The sequence below is a fragment of the Muntiacus reevesi genome, chromosome 8 (assembly GCF_963930625.1).
Source record: "Muntiacus reevesi chromosome 8, mMunRee1.1, whole genome shotgun sequence".
Taxonomy (NCBI): Eukaryota; Metazoa; Chordata; class Mammalia; order Artiodactyla; family Cervidae; genus Muntiacus; species Muntiacus reevesi.
This window is the reverse complement of record NC_089256.1, coordinates 58,522,474-58,538,805: the sequence shown is the minus strand read 5'-3', so window position 1 is coordinate 58,538,805 and position 16,332 is coordinate 58,522,474. Positions and strand designations below refer to the sequence as shown.

General features: G+C 41.8%; 1 long non-coding RNA gene across 1 annotated transcript in view; it reads right to left on the bottom strand.

Moving 5' to 3' along the window:
- LOC136173743 (uncharacterized) overlaps positions 1-16,332 on the bottom strand; it is a 41,053-nt gene that overhangs the window by 19,488 nt on the left and 5,233 nt on the right. Inside the window, exon 2 of the long non-coding RNA XR_010664278.1 lies at positions 13,962-14,089. This is a non-coding gene — a long non-coding RNA (uncharacterized lncRNA). The remainder of the gene's footprint in view (positions 1-13,961; positions 14,090-16,332) is intronic.

Genomic DNA, 16,332 nt, shown 5'->3' with positions numbered 1-16,332 from the left:
GTTATATGTGTACAAAGTGAGCCTTTGATCAATATGACCCCCTTTTGGGATTAAAAAGAATATTAATCTTAAAATTACAATGCTGGTGTCTAAAGAAAGAGTCCATTTTTCTCAAAGGTTGATGACATTGTCCTGCTTTGAGGAGGTCTGGTTAATGTATCATGCAGGTGATGCACATTGGGAAATGCCCATCACAAATCAGGCCTTTTTTTTTTTTTTTTTAAATGTCTCAATTCGATTGTCTTGCCATAGAAAAATTTATGATTTTTCCTCATCACATTTATCATCTAAAGTTTGATTGCTTGATGCTTGTCATTTTAGTAAGTTACTGGACTGGCGATAAATAAATTTATTGTCTTTTTGTTTTCTAAAAGGTATAAATACTTGTGAACTTGCTAAGTTAGAAAGGAATTTTGGCTCTTCTCCCACATTTGTGGTAAAGAAGGAAGGGGAGGAGCAAAAGGAGAGGATAAGGAGCAGAGAGGGGGAAGCTGGAGAAGACAGGTGCTCTGTTTACCCACACGCCCATAGTTCTCTACACTGACCACCCAATTTCAAGTACACCTTCAGGAGGGCCCTAAATCCAGAGACCTACTCTTTTACTTTTTTTGAAGAGTAAACTTCTAGACTAGCCAGAGTAAAGGAGAAAAAGTTGCCTAACTACATGGAGTAGGGAAGGACTTTTTTTTTTTTTTTCTCATTTAATTTCACATTTATTCTCATTATCCTGAGCTGGGAAAGAAAAAAGTCATTGAGTGTATAGAACTGCAGTATTTTGTCATCTTTCAGATAGAACTGGGATCCAGTTTCTAATGTCCTTTTAAGTTCAGAATCTGAATCAGAGTCAGAGGAGGTTGACTGTAGCTGGAGGCTGGGGGGACGCAAAAAAAAAAAGCAGGGAACAGGAATGTACTTGACCTTGGAGGACTCCTGGCCCAGTGCTCCCATCCGGGTACCTGAGGATCCTCCATATAGACCATATATGGGTGGGTGGCGGGGAGGGCACAGCAGCTCTCCAAAGGGAGTATGCTTGGCACAGACCTGGGACTCGTATTCAGGAGGTGGGAGGCTGGTCACATGTACATAGGGAGGACCCGAGGAGACACTGTCCAACCATCTGTATCCCAGGATCCTGCGAAGGGATGTCTTCATCAAGACAGGACTGGCTGGGGCTTGCTTCTTGAGCTCATGGATACTGGAGTGTAAGTCCTGTAAACTTATGACCTTCTGGAGACACTGTTGCCACTCTTCTTTATGCCCCCGGGCTTGGGACGCTGGGCGATTGCTTTTGGTCACACCTGAGTCTTCCTCAGACCACTTTACTTTCTGAGAATTACCATTTTTCTAGGAAACTTCAATTTAACAATCACTCTAAGGTATAATTAACTGGTCTGTTGGCTTTTCTGATCCCTGGGTTTACTTTTCCTCCTTTATTTCTTGTGGGGTTGCCAGTGATTTCAGCCTAAAGTGTCACTTTCTTTGTTTTTATTCCTGAGTTTTCTCTGTAGCCACAGAATTCTAATCCAGGGTCAGCAAAGAAAGAGCTGGTGTCTGGGGTCTTTTGAGCATGAGCCACTGCCTGTACTGCTTGCTTGGCCCTTGCAGTAAACCTTTCTCTGCTCCAAACCCTGAGTTTTCAGTTTGTTTGACCTCACCCAGTGAGGCCAAACATGAACCTCCAGGTTCATGCACACAAACCTGGGTTTGGCCACATTGGCACTTATTCTGGTCTCCTGGAATTCAGCAGAGCCTGGAGGTGATTGAGGGTAGAAATGTGCTTGCTTCTCTCTGCTCTGGCACTTTCTAACTGTTTTTTCAACAAACTTCAACCAGTGTTCATGTTTTAATCTCACATCCCCACAAGAATACGGCCCTACCAATTTCTTAGTCTTTTGATTGCTCTGCAATATAAATGAAGTTGCTTATCAACTTCAGAGTGGGGAACCACTCTGAATTTAGGACTAAGCTTTCTCCCATCTGCTAATTTGCTCATGATTTTCCCATTTGTTTTCCAATTTAAGTTTAGTGGGCTGTTGTCTCTTTTCCCATTTTCTTGAGTGTTTAAGTCTTTTCAACAAGATTTTTACCATTATTTTAATGAGCTTTCAAGAGATGGCAGAGGTTAACTATCAGCCTTCTAACTTTAACCAAAAATCAAGACTTAAAAATATAGGGACAAAGGTCCCCATTTGAAGGAGGAGGGTGGGGTGGAGGAAATGTGGGGCCACTGATACCCTTAGGAGTCTAACAATCTACCTAGATCCACAAACTATTTAGCAGTTGCCTGAATTGAAACCTCAGTTCCCACTAGTTAGCCTAAGGGATCGCCCAGGGGGATTTATCACTATTCCCTCAAGGAATGCATTCAAATACAAGCATTTTGAAGTAAATTATTTAATCTCTCTAATCTCTGTACCTTTCAATTCCTCCACATTTTTTTTTTTTTGCCTTTAGGAATCAGGGTCAAAGAAGGAAGGCAACTCACATTGGTGACTGCAGTCCTGAAATTAAAAGATGCTTTCTCCTTGGAAGAAAAGCTATGACCAACCTAGTTATCATATTAAAAAGAAGAGATATTACTTTACTGACAAAAGTCTGTTTAGTCAAAGCTATGTTTTTTCCAGTAGTCATGTATGGATGTGAGAGTTGGACCATAAAGAAAGCTGAGCATTCAAGAATTGATGCTTTTTAACTGTGGTGTTGGAGAAGACTCTTGAGAGTTTCTTGGACTGCAAGGAGATCAAACCAGTCAATCCTAAAGGAAATCAGTCCTGAATATTCATTGGAAAGAGTCGGACATGACTGAGCAACTGAACTGAACTGATTCATTAAAAGGACTGATGTTGAAGTTCTAATATTTTGGCCACTGCCGGACCAGCCGGGAGATTTCAGCGAGCAACACGACGCGTTCCTTTAGGCTAAGAAATAAAGACACAGGACAGATGGGGTCGAGAGGATCGCTGCAGTCAACGATGCTCCTTTATTTCTCTAAGCTTCATTTATACTTAAACCAAGAAGGAGGCATCACAAAGAAAATTCTTCCCCATGTACATCACCTTTAAGATAACATTCACTAGAACTCTCACTAGGCGCCAGAGCACAGGAATGACATCCTGATTTATATTAGGGGTAATCGTAAAAAGGCTATCTGTCTGCGTCTTGTATGCATTCAAGGCTTACTAGTGTTGTGTTTATCTTTGGATAGTAAATTCAGAGGGGTGGCGGGACAGAGAGCTATGTCTTTGAAGAGACGCTTGATAATCAATCAAGGCAGCTCCCAGAGTCAGCTCTTTCAAGCCGCTCCCCGCAGCTCCCCCTCTTTTATTTAGTAAAAGGGCACGCCTGATTCTTTTGGCGTAAGTAATTACTGTGTAGGACAGCCTTGATGTCCCACAACTCTGTAATGAATTTCTTTATGATACAAGGAGCAATGCACACAAAAAGCGCAAACACTAGGAGCACAGCCACGACCCCTGAAAAAAGATGCCAAAGTGAGGTAATCGAGGGAAAGTTGGAAAACAAACTGTTAACAAACTCTTCAGCATTTTTTGCCAAATCCATACTAGCCCAAGGAGCATTTTCTATATTAAGAATTTCCTGATGAAGTTGTATTAGATCCAAGGAAATGTTTTCATTATACCAAATACCATCTAAATGTGATTTCACTCTGTCCCAAGGTGTTTCAGTATCATTATAAATTTTTGGTGTAACACAAATCCAATGATAGTTAGCATGACATCTAATTTTTGTTTTTAGCTTTAACCCTTGCACTTCTTCTCCCAAAAATCTTACTGCATCATAAAGCGCATTTAGTCTATCCTCTAATTTTCTATCTATATCTTCTTGAACTCCTAAAGCTTTTGAAGTGTTCTTTGCTAAATCATCTACAATATTAGCAGTATGCACAGATTGAGCTAAAGATACAGAAGCAGTAACAGCAGAAGCAATTAAAGTTATAAGAGTTACTACTCTCAGAATTATTAATCCTATCCCCCTTCGTGGCCTAGCAAGGGCTGTACGCACTCTTTCCCATAGTTCAAGCCCAGACTCTTCATACCAAGGCTCAGTAAGATTTACAGGCAACATAACAAAAGGTGGTTGTTTAACTATTAAGACTCCAGAATTATTTCTTATTCCTCGAATGCAATTGGTTAGGGTACAATTAAAACAATGAATATAATATTGACTATTTTTCTTAGTAAGATTTACAGAACCAGCAATAATCATAAATGGATAAGGTACACAAGCCGGAGGATATCTCCAGGTTGCATTCCAAAAAAGTCCACCTTTAACCTTTTCTCCAGTCTGCAGGAAGGATCCGCTTGTTTCAAAAGCAGCCAGCAACTTCCAGACCTCAGTTTGATAAACAAGGGTGCCGCCAAGATTCCAAATTCTCGCTGCAAACTGTCTGTTACTTTCCTTTCCAGGGTTTCTCTCTGAGTCTGGCGACCAGTCCCACAGTGAGTGCGTGCTGTTAGGAACAGAGTACACCGTAGCAGTCTCATTCCGTCAGAGTTTCCATGGCACCGCTATATGTTCCCCTTTATGCCCCAGGCCACAGAATGGGATATCCTGGGGTCCCGTTCCGTTGCGTCGCTGTGCATGCCCTGTGAGCTTGGTCACACCAGGAATATCCACACTCCAGCCAGTGCTGTAATCAGAATATCCAACATCTGTAACAGTGAGACAACCTGAAACATTATGATTTCGGAAAAAGCACATTGGTAATTGTGAAGAGGATCCAGTATAAGAAATGTTGACATTCTGCGGAAAAATATGTTTATCAGAAAACCCCCCCAAAAGTATTGTGTCATTCACATACACAGGAACAGAACTCATTTCCCATCCAACAGGCTGCAAAAGAGGGGGATCAGGAACATATGCCCAGAAGACATCAGCATTCATGGAACTTATCTGGTTTAAAAGGAGGAGTAAAGAAATTAATATATTAGTAGGAGAGGCGGGGGAAGGGTTTGGAGCATTCTCACACGCCATCTGTAACAGAGCCTGTATCTGCTGGGCTGTTGGTAGCGGGACTGTCTCCTGGACTGTGAGCTGTCTCATTCGCTCCACCAGTGATCGCCTCCACCGTGCGTACCAGCCTTTCCGGGAGCCAGCGCGGGCTTCGGCATTCTGCGGGAAAACACAAACACGACCTCTCCCCCATGTTAGAACTGGATCCGGCCCATGCCATCTGCCTTCCAGCGGGTCTTTCCACCTGACTAATGGCCGAGCCTTTTTATTGTCATAGTGCCAAAAACGTTGAGCTGCTGATTTGCCATCCCGGTCAAGACTTAGAAAATTCAAAACGAATAAGGCATGGCTGAGGAGATTGTTAGGCGTAATAGCATACAAACTCCCCCTTTTTAATTTTTTCAATTGGTGCTGAAGGGTTTGATGTGCTCGCTCAACAATTCCTTGGCCCTGCGGATTATATGGAATACCAGTCTTATGCACAATTTGTAACTGGGCACATAAGGCTTGAAAATTGCGACCAGTATATCCAGGGCCATTGTCTGTTTTGATGCATTTAGGTAGGCCCATAGCAGAAAAGCTCCGTAAGCAATGCTGAATACAATGCTTACTAGCCTCTCCAGGTTGAAGTGTGGCCATGAGGAAACCAGAAAAGGTATCAACAGTAATATGCACATATTTCAATTTTCCAAAATCAGAAATATGTGTAACATCCATTTGCCACAAATCGTTGGGGAGTAAACCCCGAGGATTGACTCCATAAGTGGGAAGAACAAAAAACTGCGGGCAGGTAGAACAAGTTTTTACAATGTGACGAGCGGCCTCTCGGGAAATTCCAAATTGCAGCCGTAAAGAATTGCTATTCTGATGGTGCATTGCATGAGAGGCCTGTGCTGCAGAGATAGGGGTTAAGGAAGAATAACATACCATACGGGTGGCTTCATCTGCCAGAGCATTCCCAGCCGTTAAAGGTCCAGGAAGGGCAGTGTGAGCACGTATGTGCCCAAAAAAGCAAGGATGAGTTCGGGCTCGAATGAGATTCTGAATTTTCAAAAACAAGGTTTGAATAGAGGGCTTTGCAGCTCCAATGAGGGGTACTGTTTCAATGACTGAGAGAGCTCTGACACCATAATGACTGTCAGAGTATAAATTAAAACTTTGAGGAACACGTTGCAGAGCTTGGAGTACTGCAAAAAGCTCTACTTCTTGAGCTGATGAATATGAGGTTTGACAATAATAAGATTCATTTTCAATCACCAAACTGGCCATGCCATTGGAAGATCCATCGGTAAAGACAGTTGTCCCCTTTTCCAAAGGGCATTGCTGCACAACTTTTGGAAAAATAAACTGATGCAGCTGTGCAAATTGTAACAATTTATTAGCAGGATAATGTTGTTTAATCTCCCCTGCATACTGTGCAAGCGCAATTGCCCAATCATCAGAAAATTGAGAGAGCCATAGTTGCTGTTCAGTTGAAAAAGGAATACAGATAAAGTGGGGATCCCTTCCTAAATAATTAACCGATTCCTGTCTGCCTTTGGCTATTACTTTAGCTACAAGAACATGATAAGGACTTAACACCCGTAAAGGAGAAACTGGCAAGTAAATCCACCTTAGAGGGTTATCTTGAAACAGGACACCTGTAGGTGAATGTTCTGAGGCAAGGATATAAAGTCCCCAAGGCCTTTCATAGTCACAGTAACTGGAATGCTGCTGTGATAAGGCAGTTTCCACTTTCTGAAGAGCTCGCTCTCCAGCTTCTGTAAGGCTGCGTGGGGAGGTAGGATTATTATCTCCCTTTAAGACATCAAAAAGAGGCTTTAATTCATATGTTGCAAGATGTAAATAGGGCCTAATCCAATTAATGTCCCCGAGCAACTTTTGAAAATCATTAAGTGTTTTCAGATTATCTCTTCGCAAAGCAATGGGCTGAACTCCAAATGTCTCCCTTTCTAAACGAAAGCCAAGATAGGAATAAGGAGGAAAGGTTTGCACCTTTTCTTTGGCTATTATAAGCCCTGCAGCCTTCAAAGTTGGTTCCATGAAGGCATAAGCTGCTAACAGATGTTTTTCATCAAAATGTGCCAGCAGTATATCATCCATGTAATGCAAAATGTAAACATCAGAGTATTTTACTCGAGTCTCTTCTAATGCTGCTGCAACAAATTTTTGACATAAAGTCGGACTATTAGCCATACCTTGAGGCAAAACTTTCCATTGATAGCAGCGCATTGGTTGAGAGAAATTAACAGATGGAACACTAAAGGCAAATCGAGGACAGTCTTGAGGTGCTAAGGGAATAGTATAAAAACAATCCTTTAGGTCTATGATTATTATATGAGCATTTCTTGGAATAGCCATGGGGGAAGGTAAGCCAGGTTGTAATGCTCCCATGACTTCCATAGTTTCATTAACCTTTCGTAAATCCTGCAAAAGCCTCCATTTTCCAGATTTTTTCTTAATAACAAAAATGGGCGAATTCCAAGGTGAATTAGACTGTTCAATATGTCCCAATTCCAACTGTTCCTGCACCAGTTGTTGGGCAGCATCAATTTTCTCTTTGGAAAGGGGCCACTGATCAACCCACACAGGCTCCTCAGACTTCCAAGTAATAGGATCTGCGTGAATTACAGGAGGATCAGAGGTCCCTTCTAAAAATACCCAAGTTCACATCTTTTTGGTAAACTTTTTGTCTGAACAGGCACAACAGTTCCCTGATTATTTTTTCCAAGTCCCGAGGTGGGAAGAAGCCCTTGATCTAAAAGCTGATTACTAACCTGTTCACTGGGACTGTATAAATATACTCCCATGTGGGTCATAACATCTCGTCCCCACAAATTTACAGGGAGGTTTGGGAGGATATAAGGTCTAATGTCCCCTTCATGACCCTCATGGTCAGTCCAATGTAACAGCTCTGTACTTTGTTCAGGGTCACTAGTTTGACCAATTCCTTGCAATGTTGATATAGCTATCTGTTTAGGCCATTCTCGGGGCCAGTGTCTCTCAGCAATAACAGAAACATCAGCTCCTGTGTCCAAAATGCCTGTAAACAACTTTCCATTTATTCTTAACGTTAACTCAGGACGATTATTAGTTATTGCCTGGACCCAGTAGGCGTCAGAGGATCCAAAGGCATTTTCCCCTCTCCTGGAAGCCAATGCTTTTCCTGTCTGCACCGCAGGGACCAATATCAATTGAGCTATACGCTGTCCACCAGCTATGGTGGTAATGCATTGCGGAGAATGGGCCATAATTTTGATTTCTCCTGTATAATCAGCATCAATTACTCCAGGAGCTATGAGCAGTCCTTTTATGGTAGAGCTACTACGTCCAAGCAAAAGGCCCACAGTTCCATCAGGCAAAGGGCCATATACCCCAGTGGGCAGAGCTTGCATTCCCATTTCAGGAGTCAATACTGTGTAGGAGGAGGAACAGAGGTCCAAGCCTGCACTCCCTGAGGTGGCTCTGAACAAGTCTGTGACTCGCTTTCTACCATCTGATTTCCCTGAATTGCCCCATAACATTGTTTCGGGGCCAGGGGCTGGCCCCTCACCCAGTTTCCCGACTGCAAGGGAAGTGGGTTGCCCTGGACATCAATTTTTGATTTACAATCTTTTGCCCAATGTCTTCCTTTTTTGCATCTAGGGCATAAATTAGGAGTTTTAATATTCCCCGAATTGGCTTGTTGGGGGCAAAAGGCAGCACGATGTCCAGGCTGGCCACAAGCAAAACAGCCAGCATTTCCTCTACTAGGTAATCCTCGTTTAGTTTTTATCTGCTGTTGATATAGCACTTCTTTTATGCTTTTACCTTGTAAAGCTGCAGCCAGGGTAATACCCTGCATATAGGAAGGTCCAATATCAGCACATATACGAATGTAATCTGATAGGACCCCCTTTTTTCTGTACGGTCTAAGTGCAGCCTGACAGGCAGAATTTGCATTTTCATAGGCTAATTGTTTAGTAAGCACCATTCCAGCCTGCTCATCAGCCATAATCTTACCTACTGCTTCAAGAAGACGAGCCACAAAATCTTGATATGGTTCATCAGGCTCCTGACGAATTTTCGAAAGGTCCTCAGTCTTATTACTAGAACAAGGAAGCTTTTTCCAAGCCTGCCGAGCAGCATTAGAAATTTGAGCATATGCTCCAGGCAAATAATTTAATTGAGCATTCGTATTCTGATAAGCTCCTTTCCCTATCAACATCTCATATGTAGTATTAATCCCTTGTCGCTGGTTTAATTCAGCTATAAGCCCACATTGTTCCATAAATTCTGATTTCCGCAATAAATAGTCCCCTCCTGTTAAGCAAGCTCTTGCTATTTGTTTCCAGTCACTTGGCGGCAAATTTTGACCTCCTAAATTCTCTATCATAGCCTGGGTGAAAGGAGCCGTGGGGCCGTATTGTGCACAAGCAATTTTTAATTCTTTTAGTTGTTTGAAAGGTAAAGCCTCATAATACCGCTGGTTTTCATGCTCAAATACTGGGAAAGCAGTGGAGAATCCCTGAACAGTTTCTCCAGCTCTTTGGGCCTGTTGCATAGCTTTTTGCAAGCGGGACAAACCCTGTGATTCATGAGCTATAGCTAACGATTTTTCAGGTTTGGAAATAGGCGGAGGATCTAATCCAGCAATAATTGAGGGAGCATAAGCAGGAGGCGCAGCAGGGATTGAACCAGCACCTTCATCCCTACCTTCCCTTTTTATTTCTTCCTTTATTGTTATTAATAATTGCTGCATGAGTGCCTCCAGACTCTTTGTCGGAGGGGCAGCTGCTGCCTGCACATTTGAATCATCAGTTACAAGTAATTCCCAATGATCATCCTTATGGTAAGCAGCTGCCTGTTCCTCTAAACTTTCCTCATCCTCTGGAATCAACGTTCCCTCATTTTCCTTCAAAGGTTTGGCAGATTCTAATTCAAAGGTTGTGGGTCTTTTCCCTTCAGGAGTAGCATAAACTTTAGGAGTAGCATAAATTGGATCTTCAGGTGAGAACATGTGTTTTAATTTACTCCCTTCCTCATGTTCAAAATCAAGGCAGTCTCTTATTAAAGACCATAATGAAAATGTCTCCACAAGAACCTTATTAGGTCCATGGAGAGTATAATATGTTTGAATCTGTTTCCCTATCTTTTTCCATATCTCTAAACTCATAGTCCCTTCCTGTGGAAACCAGGGACATACTTCTTCAACAAAACTAAGAAAAGTCTGCAATTTTGTTTTAGTAACCTGCATTCCCCGATGCTTCAACATTATCTGTAACATATGCACAAACAACTGACGACTATGATCTTGCCCCATAGTTTATACTCTCGACAATAAACCTTCCTACCCCACAATATTCAAGCAAATATTCTTTTACTTACTTACTGCACAATTTCCAACGGGTAGCGGCCGAGATGAACTTTCAACGAGCCACATGCTTGGGCGCCACTTGCCGGACCAGCCGGGAGATTTCAGCGAGCAACACGACGCGTTCCTTTAGGCTAAGAAATAAAGACACAGGACAGATGGGGTCGAGAGGATCGCTGCAGTCAATGATGCTCCTTTATTTCTCTAAGCTTCATTTATACTTAAACCAAGAAGGAGGCATCACAAAGAAAATTCTTCCCCATGTACATCACCTTTAAGATAACAATCACTAGAACTCTCACTAGGCGCCAGAGCACAGGAATGACATCCTGATTTATATTAGGGGTAATCGTAAAGAGGCTATCTGTCTGTGTCTTGTGTGCATTCAAGGCTTACTAGTGTTGTGTTTATCTTTGGATAGTAAATTCAGAGGGGTGGCGGGACAGAGAGCTATGTCTTTGAAGAGACGCTTGATAATCAATCAAGGCAGCTCCCAGAGTCAGCTCTTTCAAGCCGCTCCCCACAGGCCACCTGATGTGAAGAACTTATTCATTGGAAAAGACCTTGATTTAGGAAAGACTGAAGGCAGGAGGAGAAGGGGATGACAGAGGATAAGATGATTGGTTGGCATCACCAACTCAATGAACGCGAGTTTGAGTAAATCCGGGAGATGGTGAAGGACAGAAGCCTGGTGTGCTGCAGTCCATGAGGTTGCAAAGCGTTGGACCTGACTGAGCGACTGAAGGACAGGAAGGAAAATGTAGTAATTACTCCTCAATCTGTACTTTGTTGAGAGTCTATCCCTCAGTGATTCCTACTGTCTACAAGTATCCCTCTATCTTACCAAATACCTTTGGGCAGATTAATCTAAACTTATATAAGAACGCACTCCCTGACTCTACTTTTTAACTTCAGCATCTCCTATTTTAGTTCATTTGATAGATTTTCCTTTCAGTGAGTCTAACAGGTTGAGCAGCTACTCCTGAATCAGAGCAAGAAAAACAGGAAGCATTCCACTGAAGGCCCCAGAGTTTCTGCTTTTCCCCTTCTTGGGCCGGACAGGGAGTTAAGTCCAAGCAGTTTTTTGTTGTTGTTTTTAATTTCTTTATTTTGGGCTGCGCTGGATCTTCGTTGCTGTGTGAGGGCTTTTCTCTCGTGGCGAATGGGGTTTACTCGTTAGCTGTGGTGCACTGGCTTCTCATTGCCGTGGCAACTGTAGCGGAGCGCGGGCTCTAAGGCAAGCCGGCTTCAGTAGTTGGGGCCCATGGGCTTAGTTGCTCCACAGCATGTGGGATGTTCCCAGACCAGGGATTAACTCATGTTCCCTGCATTTGTAGATGGAATATTAACCACCAGACCACCAAGGAAGTCCCTAGAGCAGTTTTGAGGTGTATTTAGAGTTAAATCTATTAGAATCTTTTTTTTTTTTCCCCAAACTTGTACAGTGAACAGAAAGACAGCTAAACACAGTGTCTGGGTTTTTTCAACAACTGAAGAGACATCAGGTTATAGAGAAAGATAGGTCATATTAAATGAAGGCTATTGAAGTTCAATGACAATTTAAGTGAACAAATTCTATTTTCTACTGCAAACATGTTCTGTAGATTAAAGAAACACTACAAAGTGTTTGCTTTGCAAAAGAAGGGTGTTTAAACGTGAATGATCAGCTCAGGAAAAACAAGTAGCAGTGGACGTATCAGGACAATTTTGGGTATTTCTTATTGAATGTAATAAGAGACAGAGCCTTATAAATTACAATTAAGTAAGACTTTTCCTCTGATGCTCTGGTCTGTTTATTCATGATATCACCAGATTGTACACACTTCTAGTTCTTGCCTTCTTAATGAAGAGGATGATGGTCAGCCTAATACTCTGAAAATTTCAAGTATTTAACATAATAGGTTTATTGACTGCACCCCCTCTTCCAAAGCTTATTCAATGACACTACAGCCTATATAATTTCTTTTCCTTGGATCAACTGTAAGTATAAGAATTTACTTTTCCAAAGGATTTTGAAGGAAAAGAAAAATAGAAGCTTCTAGCAAGCAAAGGCGGAGAAGGCAATGGCACCCCACTCCAGTACTCTTGCCTGGAGAATCCCATGGATGATGGAGCCTGGGAGGCTGCTGTCTTTGGGGTCACACAGAGTTGGACACAACTAAAGCGACTTAGCAGCAGTAGCAGCAGCAGCAAGCAAAGGGCACGATGCCTTGACCACCTTCTCTTTTCAGACTCAAAGGCCTTCCCAAACAGTTAGTGTAACTAGGTCAGGGAACACCAGCTAGTTATGCATCACCTCCACCTCTCTATGGGAGTCAGGAAGATGGCAGAGTGGTCCCCCCACTTTTTAAGTCTTATTAATATAATTTTAAAAAGCTTTCATCAGAAACAACTGATGATTAATATTTATCTGGCTAGTCACCGATTTTAGCTGGCCTTTCATTCAGAATTCAAAACTGGAAACCAAGATCTAATTTCCCTCTGCCATGGTCTGGCTAATGACTATAGATTTCATAGGTCTACAATGCATCTGAAACAGTGTATCTCAAACAGAAAAGTTCAGATGACCTATACTGATTCACAGTATTTATTTTTATTTTTTAGGTAATTATTTTATTTAATATTCATTCATTTGGCCACATCAGGTCTTAGCTGCGGCATGTGGGATCTAGTTCCCTGACCAGGGATTGAACCTGGGGACCCCCTGCATTGGGAGTACAGAGTCTTAACCACTGGATCACCAGCAAGTCCCCACAGGTAATTACTTTAATCAGTATTAGAAAATACAACAAATTAAACCTGTGATTTAACTCAAGAAAAGTAAATGTAAATTGACTTATAAAAAAGATTAGGTAAATAATTCAGATGGTACTCAAGTGTGGTAAAAATCACGAAGCCTGAATATTCAGTTGAAGAATGGCTGGATTTATTCCAAGGAAATGAATCTTTAAACTGCCACTTCACTTCTACATCTACTGCACCCCAGCTTCAGATGCACAGATCGGACCTAAGGACCACCACTATCCAGCCCACGCTCTAGGCCCACTTTTAAATGTGGGCAAATTCACCATACAAAATTCACAAACAGCATCGGCAGAAGTAACAGTGCCAAAGCCATGGTGATATTGGATGGAGCAGTGAACAGGAGGAAAATGCTGAGCTTTGATCCTTAATGTAGTAGGGTTAGGAGAAATTTTATTTTTAAAACGTCCTTTATTGTTTTAAAATCATTGTTGGTGCAACAAAAAAGTAAGATAAAAAATTGCAAGTAGAACTCAGTGTGTTTTACAGCCTAGATAGTTTAAAACAGCTTATTAAAAGCACTCTTATTAAAAAATAGCCACTTAAAGCAATTTGTGAACATTCCCTGAGATACTACCCTTTTAAATTTTTATAATATGCTTAAACATCTATATGGTTTATAGATTTAGAGAGTGTCTTCTACTGACTATCTACTATGGTGGTTAAAACAGCACATTTAACGTCCCTTCATGTCTCTTTATGGCCTCTCCAGTTATTTGGTCATTTTGTTGGTTTTCATGGATGTTAAACACTGTTGAATAAATTCATACAAAGCAGAACAAAAAAATAAAATAAAATAAATAAATAAAAGCGCTCTTATGTAATGACTTACCTGGTGTTCTGGTGGCTAAGACTCCATGCTTTTAATGCAGGGGGCCTGGGTTAGATCCCTAGCCAGGGAACTAGATCCCACAGGTGCAACTAAAGATCCTACGTACTGCAGCTTGCAGCAACTAAGACCTGGTGCAGAGAAATAAAAACAAATATTTTTTTAAAAAGCACCTTTATGTAAATCATCATTTTAGTAAATAAATGCAGGCCTACAAATCCAGAGGACAGAAATGGTCATATAAGCTAAAGGGGACAGACATCAGGATGTATCCTTTTTGAATATGAATAGCAGGAGTAGTTTTAATCTTTAAAAGAAATTTTAAAGAGTAATTTAAACAGCATATCAACATTACAAATCACTATAGGAAATTGATAATATTCCTTGATCTTTGAAGTTCTACTATTTATTCTTATTCACTCATTCATTCAAAAATACTTAAGTGCTTACTATATGTGAAAGAAATTACTGCCAGCAGTGAAAAACAAACACTTTGTGTCATTGGTCATTGGTTTGTTTAACCTAAGAATAAAAGAAGCAAAAAAAAAAAAAAAAAATCATTTTGCCATTTTTGGACTAAAACGCACAACTTCTTAGAAACTTTTCAACTTTATTCTAATAATGTCTTTACTGTCTCCTCTTGGATCTTACTTTATACACTATTCAACAAAGCTGATTGGTCATTGTGGCAGGCAGAATAATGTTCCCCAAATATGTCTGCATCCTAATCCCCCAAACCTGTGACTATGTTATCTTACATAGCAAAAGGGACTGTTCAGGTGTGATTAAGTTAAAGGTCGCAAGGTGGAGGGATTATTCTGGATTATCCAGGTGGACCCACTGGAACCACAAGTCCTTGTATGAGGAAAGGAAGAAGGTCAGAGTTAGAGTAGATGTGACAATAATGGAAGCAAAGGGATGTGGCCAGGAGCCAAGGAATATGGGCAGCCTCTAGAAGGTGGGAAAGGAAAAAACAGATTTTTCCCTAAGACCTCCAGAAGGACCAGAGACAGCTCTGCTGACAATTTGATTTTAGGACTGCCAGGGAATTCTCACTGAGTTTACTTTCTGAAGAGTCACCATAAGCAACAACGTACAAGGGTTTCAGTTTCCCCCAACTCTTGCCAGCACTTATTATTTTCTGTGCTGCTGCTGGTTTTGTAAATCATGGCTATTCTAAGGGCTGTGAAGTGCCATCTCCTTGTGCTTTGGATTGCATTTCTCTAGTGACCAGCGATAAGGAGCATTTTTTTCACATGGTTATTGGATCTTATTTAAATCTTTTGTTTTAGCTGGCTTTCTCTGACACTCTCTGGCACCGCCTCTCTATGGCCAGGAGATGAAAGTCCGGTTTCCTACTAGCCTCAGGGGACAGCTGAGGGAGGTGCCCCTTGTTACCCTTGGGTGGGGCTGGGAATTCCAGCTCCCAGGTGCTCTCCACCAGCACAGTGACAAGTGACCTTTTTGCCACTGGGAGATGGCGAGCATCCTGATATTCTGAATTGCCACCACCTCAGGGAGGAGGAAACAGTGCCTTGGTTACTGCCTGCTGGGTATGGAGGTGCAGGCTTCCCTGAGGTCTCTGTGACACCACAGTAGTGGTGGTGGGAATACCAAGGTGCCCCATGAGTCTTGTGGGGGTGGAATCATAGGCTTCCCCCTTGGCCTCTGCTGGTGTGGTTGTGAGTAGGACCACAGTTTAGTTTCTTCTTTGGTGTTTGGCTGGAATAGATTATTGTCTGAAGCTTTTCTGTCCCCCCAGGATGCCCCTTTTCTTCAGCTTCTGGCTAGAAGGAGCAGACTTTTGCTGGACCTTGTTTTTGATCTGTTGCCGGTTAGCTTTTCTGGATTGCTGACTTCTTCATTTCCAACTGGGGATGTATGATGCAAGAGGAAAACCCAGGGAACTTACCACCAAGTCCATCTCCAAGTTCCTAGTTTCTCTACCTCTCAGTGTTCTTGGGTTTGCTGTATCTATAACATGCAGGGGTTTGACTTGTACTAAGTGGAAGAAATAAGGAAAGCGTGTGTATTCTCTCTTCCCAGAGAGACTAACTAATGTGCATGGCATATAACTTATTAACCAATCTCATTTTGGCAGGCATTTAAGTTGTCTCAAAATAATGAGGAAAGGAATGTGCACTGAGGGGAGTGGGGGTGGGGAAGGAGACGACAGGTGGGCAAGAGGGACAGAGTTTTGGGTTCTTGTGCTATTACATGCCCAGCCTGAAACTCTTAACTGGAATTGTTAGGTCAAAGGACGTGTGCAATCTAATCCTTCATACTGCTAAAATAGCCTCAAAAATATTACACTAAAAAAAAAAAAACAAAACAACTCAGGACACTAAAACCTGAAAAAAAAAAAATTACACTA